The sequence below is a fragment of the Sceloporus occidentalis genome, unplaced genomic scaffold (genome assembly GCF_023333645.1).
Source record: "Sceloporus occidentalis isolate IW3139 unplaced genomic scaffold, rSceOcc1.0.p SCAF_58, whole genome shotgun sequence".
Classification (NCBI taxonomy): domain Eukaryota; kingdom Metazoa; phylum Chordata; class Lepidosauria; order Squamata; family Phrynosomatidae; genus Sceloporus; species Sceloporus occidentalis.
The window spans coordinates 529507-549337 of NW_028317038.1; positions in this window are offsets into that span (position 1 = coordinate 529507).

Sequence of the window (19831 nt, forward strand, 5' to 3'; positions counted from 1 at the left end):
AAGTACAGCACTGGGTGTTCTTCCCCATTAACCACTTGTGACAAAACTGCCCCCAAACCTCTAGCAGATGCGTCCGTCTGAACCAGAAATGGTTTCCTAAAATCAGGGGAAACGAGCACTGGCTGGTCACACAGGGCAGACTTCAGACACTGAAAAGCCCTTTCTGCCTCGGGGTTCCACTTTACCATCACTGACTTACCACCCTTTGTTAAGTCTGTCAATGGTGTGGCCATGGAGGCAAAATTGGGCACGAACCGACGGTAGTACCCGGTTATGCCAAGGAAAGCCCTCACTTGTTTCTTTGTTACTGGCCTAGGCCAGTTCTGTATCGCCTCAATCTTATTGATCTGGGGTTTAACCAGCCCCCTACCAATGATATAACCCAGGTATCTTGCTTCCTCCAGACCCACTGCACATTTTTCAGGGTTTATGGTTAGGCCTGCATCACTAATGGAGTCTAACACGCCCTGTACCTTCCCGAGGTGACTTTTCCAGTCAGACGAAAAAATTACCACATCGTCCAGGTAAGCAGCGGCATAATCACGATGTGGTCTCAAAATCAGATCCATCAGCCTCTGAAAGGTAGCAGGGGCCCCATGTAACCCAAATGGCATCACAACATACTGGAACAGGCCCTCTGGAGTGGAAAAGGCAGTCTTCTCTTTAGCCTCCTCAGTTAACGGTATCTGCCAATAGCCCTTTGTAAGGTCAAGTGTTGTAATGTACCTTGCCTTCCCAAGCCTCTCAACCAGTTCATCCACTCGGGGCATGGGGTACGCATCAAACTTTGAGACCTCATTTAATCTCCTGAAGTCATTACAGAACCTCCACGTCCCGTTGGGCTTTGGGATTAGCACTATGGGGCTTGACCATTCACTAGTAGATTCCTCAATAACACCTAATTCACGCATGCGCCTGACCTCCGTGGATACCGCCTCTCTACGGGCTTCTGGTATCCTGTATGGCTTCAGGTTCACTTTACTGTGAGGCTCAGTTTTGATATGGTGTTTTATGAGGTGGGTACAGCCAGGTTGGTCCGAAAACATGCGTCTGTTTTCCTGCAGGAACTCCCTCACCCCCTGCTTCTGGGGCACTGACAGTGCCTCTCCTATTGTTACTGGGGGAACTGGTTGCCCCACTTCTTTGACCCCTGCCTGGGTCGCCCCCAAAGACTCCAGCTCTTTCCACGGCTTGATCAGGTTTACGTGGTAAACCTGGAAGGGTTTTCTCCTGCCCGGTTGATGGACCTTGTAGTTCACCTCACTCATCTTCTCTACAACCTCATAGGGACCCTGCCACTTGGCTAAAAACTTACTTTCGACGGTGGGCACTAAAACCAGGACCCTGTCCCCAGGATTAAAGGCCCTCAACCTGGCAGATCTGTTATAAATTCTGCTCTGGGCCTCCTGCGCTCTTTGCATATGCGTTTTAACTATAGGCATCACCGTCGCTATTCGCTCCTGCATCTGAGCCACATGTTCAATAACACTCTTATATGGGGTGGCCTCGGTCTCCCAAGTTTCTTTGGCAATATCTAACAAACCCCGTGGATGTCGGCCATAGACTAACTCAAAGGGGGAAAACCCTGTAGACTATCCGGGAGGTGCCCCAAGCGAGAACATGAGGTAGGGTAATAGACAGTCCCAATCCCGACCATCCCTTTCTACCACCTTTTTTAGCATATGCTTTAGGGTTTTGTTAAACCTCTCCACTAACCCGTCTGTTTGAGGGTGGTACACTGAGGTACGGAGGTGAGTGATTTTAAACAACTTACACAGGTCTTTCATGACCCGTGACATAAAGGGCGTGCCCTGGTCAGTAAGAATTTCTTTAGGGATCCCCGTGCGAGAGAACATGTAAAACAACGCCCTAGCAATATTTTTGGAGGCCATGTTTCTTAAGGGTACCGCCTCTGGGTACCGGGTAGCATAATCCAAGACAACCAATATGTATTGGTGTCCCCTAGCTGATTTGACAATGGGCCCTACCAAATCCATGGCAACTCTCTCAAATGGTACTTCAATGATGGGAAGTGGCACCAAGGGGCTACGGAAGTGTGGTGTTGGGGCACTCTTCTGGCATGTGGGGCATGACTCACAACACCTTTTTACTTCTTCATATACCCCAGGCCAATAAAACCTTTGGTGGACCCTCTCTTGTGTTTTATTAGTCCCCAAGTGCCCCCCAAACACATGGTTATGGGCTATGTCCAGCACCAGGTGTCGGTATGGTTTTGGCACCAGAAGCTGTTCCACAATATCCTTGTTAACTTTGGTGATCCGGTACACTAGATCCCCATTCATGGCAAGATGCGGAAATTTCTGGTCAGCTTCGGGTTCCTGTGGTACCCCATTTACTACCGTGACATTTGCCCGTGCAGTTCCCAGAGTGGGGTCTCTCACTTGCTCGGTCCCGAAGTTACCCCGAGACATTTCTAAATCTAAGACCTGTTGGCCGGGTAGGGAAGTTTCTTCTTCTTCCTCCCCAGCTAACACCTGCAAGGGGAAAGAATCTTCACTATACATTTCAGATGGGCCTAGATCCTTTTCATCATGCCCCTTACTGGTATCATTGTTCCCAATGGCCGTCTCACCTGACCCATTACTTACAGGGAGGGGTACAGACTCTGCCGGAGTTTGTTCCCCAGCTGCAGAAACGTTCCCCCTTCTCCACAACTCCCAGAACAAGGGGAAATCGCGGCCTAATATAACCGCATGCATAAGTCTTTTTACAACTCCGACTTCGTAGGTCACAGTTCCAGATGGGGTCACCAACTTAATGGGGGCCACAGGGTAAGCTACAATATCCCCGTGGATGCATAGCACTCTTATGTGCTTGTTCGGCACGTAGTCCATAGTCACAAGGCCGGCCCGAACCAAAGTCACCAGGCTACCCGAGTCCAAAAGTGCCTTCACGGAGCAGTCACGTATCTTCACCATACAAAAATGCGGCTCAGTCTCTGATTCTGGAATGGCTGCACAAACAGGTTCTGCAAACAGGGACTGACGCCGACTAGCGTCACACACCATGGGCTCTGAGTTAAGAGGGCAATAGGCAGCTATGTGTCCCCACTCATGGCACCTCCAGCACTGGGGGGTCCCTGGCTTCCTTAGTAGGGAGCCCTTTCTAGGATTGTGGGGTCCCAGGGGTTCAGGATCAGTCTTTTGCCCTTGCCCAAACTCTAGAGCCCTGCTCTCTCTCACATTTTTCCATACACCTCCAGCTGGAACTCTCTTACCCAAAGCTGTTGCGGGTCTGACAGTCTTGGAAGGTGTTGGTGCCGCAGGGACCTCACGGAGGAAGTCCTCGGTTGCTATGAACCTTTCCACCATGTTGACCAGCTGCTCGGCAGTTCTGGGGTCTCCATGCCCAACCCACCGTTGTTGCTCCGCCGGGAGGGCGCGGAGGTAGTGGTCCACTACCACCTTTTCCACAATCTGGGCTGGTGTGGTGGATTCTGGTTCCAGCCACTTACGTACAAGATGAATAAGATCATACATCTGGGACCTGGCAGGCTTGTCCATGGTGTATTTCCAACAGTGGACTCTCTTGGCCCGAACAGCGGGCGTAACACCCAGGCGAGCAAGGATCTCCATTTTTAGTTTTGTAAAGTCCCGGACATCCTGCTCCCCGAGGTCATAGTAGGCCTTTTGCGGTTCACCAGTCAGGAAGGGTGCAATCACTTCTGCCCACTCTGCAACTGGCAGTCTCTCTCTCTCCGCCACTCTCTCAAATACGGTGAGGTAGGCCTCAATGTCGTCGTCGGGTGTCATTTTTTGTAAGCCCCGCTGAACGGCCCTCCTCACGTTAACAGTCTCAAGGGGGCTTGCCTCCACTTGTTGGGGCTGAGCCACAACAGTCTCTCTGAGCGCAGCAATCTGCTCCATTAACAGGCGATTCGTTTCCTGTTGTTGGGCCATAGTCTGCTGTTGCGCATGTTGCTGGGCGTGAAAAGCCTCTGCATGAAACTTCCGTTGCTGTTCCAAGGCCTGCTCATGTCTCAGGTTGGCCTGTATCAGCTGCTTTATCACTTCCTCCATTGTGCCGGATGGGCCTTACAGTGCTGCAGCCTTCACTCAGGACATATGCTTCAAGCCCTTTACATGTCCACAAAATTCAGATGCTGTGTTTTGTCCCGCCGTTGTTCCTAGCACAACTGTGCCTGCATTCTCCACCAATTGTAGGGGACAGCTCACGCATGGGGCGGCAATGACAGTTTCACACAGGTTTCCAACGTAAAAGCGTGTTTATTTAGATGTTGTAATCACAGAGCACCTTGTAAACAAAACAAACTATAAGCCTGTCCGGCTCTAACTAAACAGCAGGATACCTCTCTAGCAGCCTAAGGTCTGACGCAAAGCAAAGTAACCAGTTTTGTATGGGGTAAAGCTTCATACCTGGTGGGCTGCAGCGCTGGCTGTAGCTGCTCCTTCATTCAGTGTCTCCCTCTCTCTGAAAACCTAACAGCCCTTTCTTTTAAGGCCTCCTCCCCAGTAACGAGCTTAGGAAGCCTCACCTGAGAGCACCTGGGTTTGCTACCAGGCCTGGCTGAGGTAACCAGGTGAGACATATATCCCATCAACCACTCTCCCATACACTTTACCACAATATATATATATATATATATATATATATATATATAGTGCATATTTTGATCCCTAAACACCATTAAATAGTTATATAATTAAGTACATTGTACTGTAGGATTGAGGAACGTGAAATATACTCTTTATCCTATTCCCTATGTATACCATTAATGAGACAACTGTGTGGCAAGTAGTGGGGCTACTTAACTCTAAAGTTGTGCCAGATTATGTATGAATGAAAGACTACCTTTTCAATATGGAAGCCTTGCACTAAATACGAGGTTCTGATCATGGGATACTGAGTCCTGCTGAGAAATGAGAATGATTTAGAACAAAATGTAATCACTGCCTAGAAACAGGATTCCTGCTCCATGCACCAATTACTAACATGATTGCTTGCTACCTTGCCATCAGAAATAGTATCTGTAGTTGCATGTAACCTGTGCAAAAATTCTAAGCAACACGGCAGCATGAAAAGAAAAAAAAATACAGAAAATCATGACTGTTGTAGCCTCGATTTTCCGGGCTATGCATAACCCCCCATAACCCCAATAATGACACCACACACCATTGAATATGGATAAGAAAAGGCCACAGCCAATTTTATTTATTAGAGTCATTTTCACGCCAAAACCTGAAACAATAAACATAGGTGCGTTAACAAGGACAATGACGCAAAACACCAACATGTAAATACCGTATTGGCTCAGATATAGGCCGCACCCGCATATAGGCCGCACCCTAAAAGTTAGGTGCTTTTTTAATGAAAAAAGTTTCTGCCCCCCCGGAGATATGCTGCCACTCTGTCCCGGAGATGTACCCCCCCCGAGATATGCTGCCACTCTATCCCCCCCGAGATATGCTGCCACTCTACCCCCCCCGAGATATGCTGCCACTCTGTCCCCAAGATGTCCCCCCCCACCAGACTTACCGGTGCAGACTCCACGGGGTCTTGCGGGGCCGGCGGGGGACATCTACACATAACACGTATTCAACTTCCGGTGCCGGCACTTCCACAGTGGGAAGTACCGGCAAGGAAGATTGTTCGCGCAGACGTTCACCGGCAGCGTCGATGCGATCAGAAGCAACCTCCGCTGCCGGCACATCTGCAAGATGTGCTTTAAAAATCTCCCTTGCCGGGACTCCCCCCGTGGGAATTCCCAGCAGGGGAGAGTGTTAAAGCACATCGTGCAGACGTGCCGGCAGCGGAGGTCGTTCACGCTCATCGCCGCTGCCGGTGAACGTCTGCGCGATGTGCTTGGACAATCTCCCGTGCCGGCACTCCCCCCGTGGGAAGTGCTGGCAGGTGAGGCTGTCTGAGCACATCCGAGAGTAGGATACAGGTCCCCTGCACCGCTGCGGGGGATCTGTATCCTAACCCCGCTGCCTGCCCGGCGCCCGGGACCCCGAATATAGGCCGCACCCCCACTTTAAAGACTTAAAGTGGGGGGGAAAGTGCGGCCTATATTCGAGCCAATACGGTATATACAATAAACACACCAAGCTTCCCAAGTAATCCAGGTACCATAACCAAATACCACTTAAGGAAGGGACATACCCGGATGCCCCCTCCCTGACCTGAGGTTCCCAGCACTGACAGCCAAGAACCTCCGACCAGTTGTTACCAACAATTCACTTACCACCTCATTAAACCCCCTGGATACCTGGCAAGCTGCCGCTCTACAGACCATGACAAAAACACCACAAACCCAAAACCAGAACACAAATATAAAGTGAGGGAAGGTGGGACACGCAACCAGGTAAGCTAACCACAATAATGGTTCCCAAGCCCAGAAAAACAGCCACTTAAATAATCTACCCCCAACTCCACCCCCTAATTTGCCATCTAAAATCCTATCCCTCCTCTGCACAACAGTTGGGGCCCACTATAGCCCATGCTGGCCTCCCGTGGGCATCAATACTATGGATAACTTTGGCAGAGTCTGGTGACCAATTGGTTGTATGACAAGTGTCCAGATCCTCCAAGAAATAGGATTCAGCCAATTAGGAAGCTTCTAACCTAATTTTCTGGCATTCATTTCCTTTTTAATTGTGTTAAAGGGAAATCATAAATGAATGAACATATGGTAAAAATTTAAAGTTATTTTTTATTATTTAAAATTATATCCTTTTTTGAATATGGATTAAAAACAGAGCTCTGTAGCTTAGAATCTTGGGTTTTGCAGCTTTAAATGAAAGTGATACTGGACTATCAATTGAATTGAGCTGTGTCTACTGGAGACCAAGTGAGACTATTATAAGGAAAGTAAAAAAATCAAGGCTCTTAATGTATATTTGTTCACCCCTTCTATGTTTTGAATATTTTAATATTTCTTATCGTTAGTTTGGCTATCAATGCCTTGAGTTAACAAAGACAAAAAGGAAGTAGGGGTTTTAAGAAAAGATTGATGCAAACTTACATAGAACAGTTTTCACAGCTCCTGTACTGTGATTTCACCCATTATCAGATGAAGTTACATTGACAAAATGAAGATAGGTTCATCCTCTAACAGAAGGGGAAACTAATGCAAAACGACACAGACATGAGGACACCCGAGCAGACAGAGTGGAGACAGTCTTCTGTCCCAAACAGCTTCACCATTGATAAATGTAATTTTAGTAAGTAGTAATTACTTTAATATGCGTATGCATATTGTGCCATCCCCTCCACTCTCTACGACTCCTGCCATGAAATGAATTGGAACACCAAATGTGCATGCACGCCGGATTCTCACTAGCCTGGAAATCTCTTGCGAGCCAGCACTGCAACTGGCTGGTGGTGCATATCTATGGATGTGCTCTGTTGAGCACACTTGCTCATTCTTGTGCATCCAAAACAGTAGCTGCTGAAGGGATGTGGATAGTAGGATCAAATGGTAGGATGAACAACAGCTGCTTAAAGAGGGTTTCTTTCAAAGGATAATCAATTGTAGAGTAGATGTTCAACCTGCTTAACAGATGTGATCTACAGAGGCCAAAGTATGTTCTGCCCTTGAAGCTGCAGTAACCCTGGTGGAATACGCATTGAGTATAACAGGAAGCCTAACAAGCTAAGGAAATAGTCTGAAAAATCCAATGGGCCACAGTTGATTTAGATTTTCCCTCTTTTGATTCTACAATATATAAATATAAACATTGACTAACATCCACACAATGCAGTATCTCGTCGCATGAGGAAGTAAGGTTTAAGAAAAAAATGGATAGGACAGATGTAAGATTACATTCCAGCAACATCAGCCTTTAAGACTGAGGATGTAATTTTACACAATTTTTACTGTCACAAATCGTGGCTAATTGTAGCTGAGATCAGTGGCAGGACCGATTATACCAGCTCCTCAGACACACAGGCACACAGGTAGCAGTCAATAAGAGGCAATACTGTGCATGTGATTGCTTAAATAGCCAATCACGTGCACGTTGCCAGACCTGGGAACTCTCCAGGTTTGGAGTGGGGCATGTCAAGATGTCATATTCCGGCGCTCAGCAATTAAGCAGCACGCGTTGCTGCAGAGCAGGGAGAGCAGGCATCTCGCTCCCACTGTAGGACTTCTGGACGGTAAGTGAACTTCACAGGTGGAGAGGGTAGATAGTGAGAAGGGCAGGAGAGGTGGTAGATAGTGACAAAGGGGGGTGAGGGTAGATAGTGAGAAAAGGGGTGGAGAGGGGTTAGAGAAGGGGGTAGTAAGAATATTGAAATAAAGAGTGAGAATGAGTGAGAGAATGAAAGTGGACTATTATAAAAAATATATATATATATATATATATTAATAATAATAATAGAAGTAAAATGCACAATAAACTTAATGCACTTTAATCAAACCCAAAACACCCCGCCCCCGGTCCGTGGAAAACCTTCCACAAAATCGGTCCCTGGTGCCATAAAGGTTGGGGACCGCTGATCTAAAGTATTGAGCTCATCATCAAAGTACTCCTTATCCAAAGAAATGCTCTCCTTTGTTTGTAAGGGAGCTCTAAAGTCTCCAGCACTGCATGCTGGTCTGGAACCACTATAAAAATACTATACGGTTAACCAGTAGGTTTGTCTACTTTCTCTCTGATGCCATTGGCGCATACTTATTTGATTACATTTACCAAGCATCAATTGCTCCCAAACCAAGCATAGAAGGTTCTTAATAGTTGGTATGTGGACAGAACAAGAAATAAAAGCACTTAAAATATAAATTAGAGAGTAATCCCCCTGATATAATTGATTTCAGAATCCTGGAATAACATAGAAACACCAAGGGATCCAGCAGAAACGCTATATTGGGGTACAAAACACCAGTGCTCCAGGACAGCAAACAGTCCAGAAATTCTGCATATCCTCAACAGAAAATAAGTTGTTTAGAGTACTGGAGTTGTCCATCCCTGTACTACAGCACACTTGAGAGATCTGCTTGTTTAAAAAGCACACAGAGTAATGAAGTGACACACAAGCAGTCATTATTCAGTGTGAAGGGATTACAAGTAGACATTGCCTATAGATGAGGTCATATGAAACAAACGCCATGATGTCAGAACATGGATGCTGGCGTCTTGCTGAGGGGCAGGGACTGTTTGCTACCAAATGCGATCACCAGGAAACGCTCATGGATTGGCAGGTTCAGTACAGAGAGAAGGCAGGCAGCGCAAAAATAATAACATTTTTTTTAGGGGAACATGAATGAGTTACAGGTTGGTTATGCCTGCTGTAAATAAATAAATAAAAAGTTTTTATATTATATATATATATATATATATATATATATATATATACTATATGCGAGGAAGAAAACTTCACAATTCTCCCATCCCACATTTGTAGAAAAGTGACAGTCCTTCTCTGTTAAAACCTAGAGACACAACTTATATAAAATACATCACAGCAATAGCTGTATTTCCCCTCCAATGTCCATTTGTCACTCTTAATAGATTTCTTGGGGAGATGATTGTTTGTGTTGTCAGACAACATGTGGCATGAATCTTTATAGTGCTGAAGGCCGTGTTGTAGGTGCTCATAGGGTTATTGCCTAGAGAGGATCCTCAGTCCTTCGTATGCAGTGAAGAAAGCCTCTCTCCTCTAATTATAGTCCAACATGATCCTTGCCGAATCGAAGCTCAGGGCAATTCCTTTGCAGACCTCTCTGTGGCCACACAACAGACATGTCTATCTTACTGCGGTGACACCATTGTAACATAGCATTTAAGCTTTCTTTACAGACAGAACCAGGGCCCCACACAGGATCCTTCACTATGGTGTTCACCTTGTAAAGGGTTAATATTACCGACTGCGTGGTTGCTCTCAAACATATACATAGCATTTGACAGAAAGGCACACAAACCCTACATAATAAATGTATTTTGCTTTATAAATGTATTTTGAAAATCATGAAAACCATGTTTGTTCCACACAGTGAAGCCCTGCACCTAAATGTTATCCCCCACTTTTCCAGTCCCTCGCATTTAAGTACCCTTTGCACGGTGTTAGGAGGTAAATATGAGTTTGTATGGATCCACAGATGTGGATAAAGCGGCTAATCAAATGTGCAATTATCCAATGTGTAGTTCTTTACCGGGTACCAATTGTTCCCTGGGAATAGACTTAGTTTTGTATGGCCATCAGACATCAAGGATCCTTCACACACACTGTGTCAGATGAAAGGAGAAGACAGGCCAAAGTTGAAGCTGGTAGCTAAAAGTAAAATAGGTACCCCATTAGTGTCTATAGAGACAATACAAAGCATCACCCAGTCAAAGCTGACTCACAGTGAATCCCTTAAACACCTCAGTGAAATTCATATAACAACAAGTATAAGGAATTTCCATTCCATATCTGTTTTGGTGTGAATTCAGCCCTTGCAGAATAGACATCATTGGCATTAACACAGGGGCAGTGTACATCATCCTCTGGTAACGGCTAAAAGTCATTTCTCTATAAACGTAGTTAGTAGGGGAAAAAAGAAGAGTTAGTACGGTTAGTGTGGTTTATAATCACTTCTATGTATAACTGTTATTTAATTGACTGATATCTATGACTCCAGAGCATTTTACTGCAAGAATATCAGTAAGGCATTATTTAGTTATTGGTGGTAGAACATGAGATTTCTGACCCCGTTAACTTCTCTCGTTCTCCCCCAGCTATCACTAATGAAAGTGTAAAGCATTTGTATGTACACTTCTCGCACATGCTTCGTGGCACCTCTATTCCAATAGCAGCGGCTGATCATACGTTTTGCTAGCATATATGTGACAAGCTGCTGCTACACCAACTGCTTTTAAAGAGAGCTCCTTGGGCATGTGAAGGAAGTCTACTTCATGAAATACAATTATGTATTTACCTTTGGCACTGCCCTAGGCCTGACATCTTCACTACAGGGAGCTGAGATATGATCTTCACTGCAAGGCATGATGTCATAACAGGAATATGACAGGAATAAGCCAACACCCTATAGTTATTGACTTTATATGGTTAGGTGGACATAGCTGTTCATAGCATGTTATGCACAGTAGATAAAATGGGTATTGAGGGGGGTAAAAAAATTATCTTTATAAATTAGATTCGTTATATTATTCGATCAATAACAGTATACAGTAATAGCACACCAAAAACAAGCAGAATGACCCCCTTTTAGCTGAACTAAACAAACAAGGCATTATTCTCGTTCTTTATTATTAAGATTTGATTATTCTTCCTTAACCCTCTTATCTCACTTATTATTAATACTCAATAGTATCTATGCAAACATTTTAAGTTGTTTCATTTTTGAGTAAAACTCTGATTCCCCCAGAGAAGCAGCCTTAGATAAAAGCAACTCTTTTTCTCTTTGCTTGGGAGTTCATGCTAGCTGCATGGATACGGGATGCAACGTGATGAAGCCAAAATGTCCCACATTATATAATTTATGAATAAACCCTACTCACCCTTTTATAAAAAACAATTGTTACATATGTGGGCTATGTGAAAGCTTTTGGAATGATGTATTTTATATAAAAAGTCATCATCTTCTTATAGGCTATATTCAGCCCATAGAGGTGTCACATTAAAGTGCACCTGTCATATTGACAAGATGTCACTTTGTAGATGTAACTTTTCACATATAACTTTTACTAACCATTTGATTTGCACATTTATGGATGTTACAGTTATAGCTGCTTGGTAGGTTGTCCGCACATACATGTTCACCCACAATCTTCCACGTTATGTCACAGAATGCCGTGCATGCAATTTCCAGTACTGCATTCTAGATATGGGGAGTGCGTAGCAGCCTTGCAGGTGAAGCTCGCCGGGGGTGGCCTCTTAAAGGGACACTCCAGCCATCATATGCATAATTTTTAGCTATCATGCATAAAATAACTGAAAGGTTCTTTTACGTTTACATGGCGCCTCCCTTGCATTTGCCTTTTTCCAAGCTAGTTTACGTACAGAAGATTTGTTTGGTTGAACACATCTCCTGACGTGTTATATACTTACCATCATTCAGCTCCAGCACTAGTGGGAAGTCTAATGAGAGCCCCAGATGCACGGAACACGCTCCCAAGTGCTTTCCTGCCACTCCTTTCTTTGGAATAGCTCCCTGTTTTATGAAGCCAAGAGATAAACTGTTCAACTCACCTGCAAATGGCTGGTTTAGTGCATATACTTCAACATCAAACTTATAGCACAAATCCTACACCTTTCAGAAAATTACCCACAAAGAGGCCAAGTGACTCCTACAACATCTTTAGATTCTACAACTCAGCTTTAATGAAAGTCTGGCTGTAATGATGTGAAATGAGATTATGACATCACCAATATGAAATTCTCAGAATGTAATTTGCAGCCTCTACAGAAAGAAAAGCAAGGTTCTAGTGACATGTCACAGACTAGATGACTTCATCCCAGCTTTTAATGGTAATGTATGCTTTATCCAGCCAAGAGAATAAACAATGCTGAAGTGTCAATGCAAAATTCACTTAATCATAATGGTAATCCATTTGGTACTTAATCCTGATAATAAAAGAACATAAACACTTACTTTTGTTGTTGAGACACTGTTTTTAATTTAAACATTCAAGTAATCTCAGAGAGGTGTCTTATTTGTAACTGTTTTTTTTAGCTTGATCATTATAATTTGGATGTGTATCGTTTGCGCAGCAACATATTCATTTTTACGAGCTGTGGAGTAAAATCTGAGAAATACTGCTTTTTAAAAAACGTATGCAATTAGATTTTCAACATTTTAAGTTAAAAACAGAACAAACTGAACAGAAATAATGTTGAAATGTGGCATTTGCACACACAGAAAACGAGGGAGCTTGCAGCTAGTGTTCTCTTGCTAAAGGCAATAGTTTAGTAGGGACCATTAAAGGCCTCTCTTGGGATCTACCAGAATAATAGGAAATTTTGACAATGCAGTGAAAGCAAAGCTTTGCAAATGACAGTTTGAACTACCTGTGGACAGCATAAGTATAGTAACGTTGTGATAAAACGCTTCAGATCGAGACATTACGATGTGTTTTATATCAACTTGGTAGCTGCGCTAAAAAAATATTTATTAAAAAAGGACAAATATATTAAAGCAAATTAATTTACAAATTAATCACTATGGATTAGTCCAAGACAAGAAAATCACATTTTCCTTCATCCTAGAGTTACTGGAAAAAAAACTTGAGCAGAAACTCTGACTTGCAAAGAAGGTGTGTGAACATATGTGTTTTTTTAACATTTATACTGACATATCCCTGACTACCGTTTTATGCAAAGATGGATCTTTAAAACACCCAATGGCACTAAATAATGGCTTGCTGTCTCTCTGCTTTCCATCTGTTTATGTTCAAGGGCTCATCTGTGTCGGGGGTCCGCACTAGGCAGCGGGCACTGGTACAGGTTTATTACTGTAGACAAAAGTGGAACATTTTCAGATTTTGCCTATCCGCTTTTATGTACTAATACTACTGAATATAAGCGATCCCGTGTTTAGCTCTGCAGCACCATCAGCAACTTCAGCAGCACTAACTTGGAACCGCAACATTTCATGATGGAAAAGAAACAGTATACCTCCCAAGTGTCTGCATTTTTGTTAGACAATGATGATTTTAAGGCGCTGTCCCGCATAGCTGCCCCACTGTGGTTGAGCTCTGGTATCCACACGCAGACCTCATATATACCCGAGTCACACTATTTGCCATCCAAATAACTATAAATCATTTATTTTTATCACATTATTTGTATTAAAATCCCAGAAACCAAAAATATTAAAAGGCCCAAATTAGTTACAGAGATTAGCCATAATGGAATCAAAACATTTGCCACTGCAAAAACTTTTCCAGTTCTGCCAGTGCGTATGTAAAAGGTTCTCCCTTAAGGGGGAAGGGCAAGGAATTGTCCCCTGTAGAGCAGAATGAAATCATGCCTTACAATTAAATTGGGTTTCACAGACTCTGAAAATCCCAACCACCATCCAAGTTCCTGCAACTATACCTTTGTGATAAGATCTGCTTATTGAAATAGAGTAAATAATACAATACCTTTACTTTTCCTCTCACTGAATTCTGGGCCTAGAATGTTTGTCCTCTGAAGAGACTACAAATTCAGGAGTGCGTTTTATCTCTGGATATGTAAAAATTACATAGTTAATTTTACATATCCTAACACACACACCAAGACAGACTCTGCCACACCAACACCCAAACACACACACCAGGACAAGCTCTGCCACACCGACACCCAAACACACACACACCAGGACAGGATCTGCCACACCAACACACCAGGACAGGCTCTGCCACACCAACACCCAAACACACACACACCAGGATAGGCTCTGTCACAGTAATACCCTAACACACTGTCAGGAACTGGGCTAGATGTTCGGGTAGGAGCCCAGTCACAGGGGACACCCAGGGTCTGGTCTGTACCCTGTGATGCATTATGACGCAAAAAGAAACACACCACAGGCAGAATACTCTGAAATGGTTTGTATTGAAGAAACTAGCAGGACAGGCAAGAACAGGTAGTGAGTCACTTGACAAGAAACCTGATATACGGGGACACAAGGTAGGAAGCCCACTTGGAAGGGCACAAGGTAGGAAGCCCACTTGGAAGGGCACAAGGTAGGAAGCCCACTTGGAAGGGCACAAGATAGGAAGCTCACTTGGAAGGGCACAAGGTAGGAAGCCCACTTGGAAGGGCACAAGGTAGGAAGTCCACAAGGTAGGAAGCCCACTTGGAAGGGCACAAGATAGGAAGCCCACTTGGAAGGGCACAAGGTAGGAAGCCCATTTGGAAGGGCACAAGATAGGAAGCCCACTTGGAAGGGCACAAGGTAGGAAACCCACTTGGAAGGGCACAAGGTAGGAAGCCCACTTGGAAGGGCACAAGGTAGGAAGCCCACTTGGAAGGGCACAAGGTAGGAAGCCCACTTGGATGGGCACAAGGCAGGAAGCCCACTTGGAAGGGCACAAGGCAGGAAGCCCACTTGGAAGGGCACAAGGAAGGAAGCCCACTTGGAAGGGCACAAGGCAGTAAGCCCACTTGGAAGGGCACAAGGCAGTAAGCCCACTTGGAAGGGCACAAGGTAGGAAGTCCACAAGGTAGGAAGCCCACTTGGAAGGGCACAAGATAGGAAGCCCACTTGGAAGGGCACAAGGTAGGAAGTCCACAAGGTAGGAAGCCCACTTGGAAGGGCACAAGATAGGAAGCCCACTTGGAAGGGCTGGAGGCAGGTAAGCCCACTTGGAAGGGCTGGAGGCAGGTAAGCCCACTGCATATATGCCAGGAACAGAAGACAAAAAGGGAGGTCGGTATAACACACCAAGTCAGGTGCAGAGCAAAAGGTCCCTCACACTCCAATGCAAAGGCCCTGACTGAAGGGCAGAGCAGGATAAAATAGGCAGGCTCAGTCCAGGAAACAAGACTCAGCTGGTTGCAATGATTAGGGCTGGGTGCTCCAGAGTGAGAAGGGTTAAACCCAGGTAAGCAGAGGCAGCTGGTCGGCTCGTTAGCCTACAGGGAACTGTGTACACAGAGGCACAGAGGCGGCCTCTAGATATGACACTAGGAAAATAAATACAGAGTCGTGGCTGACAGGGTGGAATCCTGACACACACGCCAGGACAGGCTCTGCTACACCGACAGCCAAACACACACACCAGGACAGGCTCTGCCACACCGACACCCAAACACACACACCAGGACAGGCTCTGCCACACCAACACCCAAACACACATGCCACAATTAGGGCTGCTAATTAGTTGGCCGATTATTTTTTTCAATGAATCGATTAATCGGATAAAAAAATGAATGTACATTTTTCATTTATTTAAAATAATTTAATAAACAAATGATGTTAAATACAAACGCAGAATTAAAAAAAAAACTGATAAAATGCATTTCTTGTCTTTATTCCCCAACCAGCCCCCCAATTTATGCACATTTGAGCACAGGCTTGCCACGCTGCCTCCCAGACATGCCACTCCACGCTGCCTCCCACATATACCACTCCACGCTGCCTCCCACATATGCCACTCCACGCTGCCTCCCACATATACCACTCCACGCTGCCTCCCACATATACCACTCCACGCTGCCTCCCACATATACCACTCCACGCTGCCTCCCACATATTCCACTCCACCCTGCCTCCCACATATTCCACTCCACCCTGCCTCCCACATATGCCACGCTGCCTCCCACATATTCCACTCCACGCTGCCTCCCACATATGCCACGCTGCCTCCCACATGCACATTTGAGCCCAGGCTTGCCACGCTGCCTCCCAGACATGCCACGCTGCCTCCCAGACATGCCACTCCACGCTGCCTCCCATATATGCCACGCTGCCTCCCACATGTACCACTCCACGCTGCCTCCCACATGTGCCACTCCACGCTGCCTCCCACATATTCCACTCCATGCTGCCTCCCACATATGCCACTCCACGCTGCCTCCCACATATACCACGCTGCCTCCCACATATTCCACTCCACGCTGCCTCCCACATATTCCACTCCACGCTGCCTCTCACATATTCCACTCCACTCTACCCCCACATATGCCACTGTGCCTGATCCGCCTTATACCCCCTGATACACCACTCCATCCTCCCCAGACATGCCACACTGCCTCCCAGACATGCCACGCTGCCCTCCCCACGTATGCCTTATATATCGTATATGCCTTATACCCCCAGATTTGTCACTCCATCCTCCCCAGATATGCCTTATACCCCCAGATATCTCATAGTCCCCTCAGAGTCACAGACCTGTTCGCATCACACTGACACCATACTTTTATAAATAAGTACTGGGTTAATCTTCACTGCCCCCAGGATTTAGATTCCCCTTAGTCTGCCCCCCTTTACCTCTAACTGCACCTTAAGTTAACTTTATTAAATTAACCCTCAGTCCTCATCATTAAATTAACACTAAACACCCCATTAACCATAACTACCCCTAAATTAACTCTAAATACCCCATCAAACACAACTACCCTAAATTAACCCTAAACACCCCATTAACCACAGCATCCCCTAAATTAACCCTAAAGACCCCCATCAACCACAACAGCCCCTAAATTAACCCTAAACACCCCATTAACCACAACTGCCTCAAATTAACCCCAAACACCCCATTAACCACAGCTGCTCCTATATTAACCCTAAACACCCCATTAACCATAACTGCCCCTAAATTAACCCTAAACACCCCATTAACCATAGCTGCCCCTAAATTAACCCTAAACACCCCATTAACCATAGCTGCCCCTAAACACCCCATTAATCATAGCTGCCCCTAAACACCCCATTAACCATAACTGCCCCTAAATTAAACCCCACCTCCCCTAACTTTCAGCAGCCCAAATATTAATTTTATACTTACAGTTAGATGAGTGTCACAGCCATGTGGTTCTGGCCTTCTGGGAGAAGGAAGGGGGCGGGGCCAGTTGTCACAGTGATTACAGGGAGGGACTGGTAAGTAGGAGCTGCTGCTGTGAGTCACTGAAACGGTTTATATAATGAGGGGTATTTTTCAGAGTGTTTGCTCTGAAAAAACCCTCATTTTATAATCGATAAAAATCGATTCAACTAATCGATAATGAAATTCGTTGGCAACGATTTTCATTATCGATTTTATCGATTAGTTGTTGCAGCCCTAGCCACAATCCACAATTAATTATTTTCTAAACTGCTTTGTCATTTACCATTTTATATTTTTACCCCTTGTGTATTAATGCCGCAGCCAGGTGTCACTCCTCTGGCTCCTAATGCGCCGGCAGGAGGACCGGCCGCGGTTCACGAACGCCGGCCGTTCGGGACGGCGGGCGGTCCTCCGCCAGCGGCACAAGTGGTATTACCGGTAGGAAGGTTGACCGCAGGTTCCGGGAAACCATCTCCCCGGGCGGCGGACAATCCTCCGCCCGAGGTACACGACGATCTGGGGAATCGGTCCGTTCCCCGGATCGTCGCCCCAGGAAGGGGAGAACCAGCTCAGGGAACGGCAGTTCCCGGAGCTTGAGTTCTTACCTGTCCTCCGGTCGTCGGTCTGCCTCTCGGGCACATTGCGTGCTGCTGGGGAATTGATGGACGGCCGGGGGGCGTGGTTTTGGTTGTTGTCGGGGAGGGGCTTGTGATATGGCGCCAGATTTAAAAAGCCGGTTGTGCCTCTCACAAGCACCCTGTTGTGGTCTTTACAGTTTATGATTTTCTGCTCTTGCTACCCTTTATCGTGTTTTGACCTTTGGCTTGCCTGACCCTCCTTTTGCTCTACGATTTGGTACCTTCGGCTGTGTCTTCGGTTTATTGACCTGGCTCGTCTGACTACCCGCTTAGTGTATCAGACCCCTGGCTCGTCCGACTACCCGCTCTGTGAATCTGACCCCTGGCTCGTCTGACTACCCGCTCTGTGAATCTGACCCCTGGCTCGTCTGACTTCCTGCATTGCATTCCTGGTACGTGCTGCGCCTTGCTGTGTCTGCTCAGAGCCTATCTCCAGCTGGCAGGAGGTTGTCCACTGTTGGGATCATCTAAGTCCTGGACTGGTGTTGCCGGGAACACCTCTCTCAGCAGCAGTAGTTTGGGCAGAAGAACTTCTGCGGTGTAGACCTCCCTTAGAGTCCAGTGTAATAGTGACACCAGGCATTGATATTGTATTGATTAATGTCTTCCCCCACAACCTTGTGTATTTATGCCCACAAACCCTTGTTTATTGATTTATGTGATGCCCACCCATCTAGACCCCTCTTAGTATTGATTTATGTTATGCCTACCAGCCAACTCCCGCCTTTGTGTATTGATGCCCCCACCCCTTTAGTATTGGTTAATGTGATGCTCCCCATATATAGTGTTTTGCCCCAGCCCCCCCCCACTAGACTTACCGGTGCAGACTCCACGGGGTCTTGCGGGGCACATCTACACATAACACGTATTCAACTTCCGGTGCCGGCACTTCCGCCGTGGGAAGTACCGGCAAGGAAGATTGTTCACGCAGACGTTCACCGGCAGCGGTGATGCGAGCAGAAACAACCTCCGCTGCCGGCACGTCTGCAAGATGTGCTTTAAAAATCTCCCTTGCCCTTTAGTATTGATGTAGTGATGCCCAACCATCCTCTTGTCTATTGATGCCCCCCACTGCCACCCCCCAGCCACCCCCCTCTGCTTATATTGATTTTGTAATGCCAAAACCCAGCTACCCCCCCTTTAGTATTATTTAATTTTTAATGATGTCCCAAGGCAATCCCCCTACATTGAATGTGGGTCCTCTTTACTCTAACCCATAACTATTTTTTTTGGAAATACTTTTTGCTTTCCTTTTTTTCCACTCTCCTCCGATGTATCGATCCTCTCCTTGACATGAGGAACTCTTCTGTGACCCCACCCCCTTGAGCATCACATCTTCAAAGGGGCGGGACAAAGAGCCTCACTGCGGCACTGCCACTGGGCGGCACAGTGTGTGTGCGCACGCCAGCCGGTTTCATTTTATTAGGTGGCCGGAGGAGGTGGTCGCGGCCGCGCGTCAGCCACTCTGAACCTCGCAAATTTCTCTTTTTATGATTTTTACATTCTGATCTCCATTGCTCTAGAAGATAGTTGGTAAATACCACCTCCTAAGTTATTTAACACAGATTTGGTTACTAAATTATATAGGAAATAAGGTAGTAATAACCATTCACTGGAGCATTCCTTTGGTCCCTTTTTTTCCATTTCTGGAATACCTAGCTTGAATAAAATCACTTTATGGTGTCATAATGCTCACTGACAAAACCATTTATCCCAAAGATTTGTAAATTA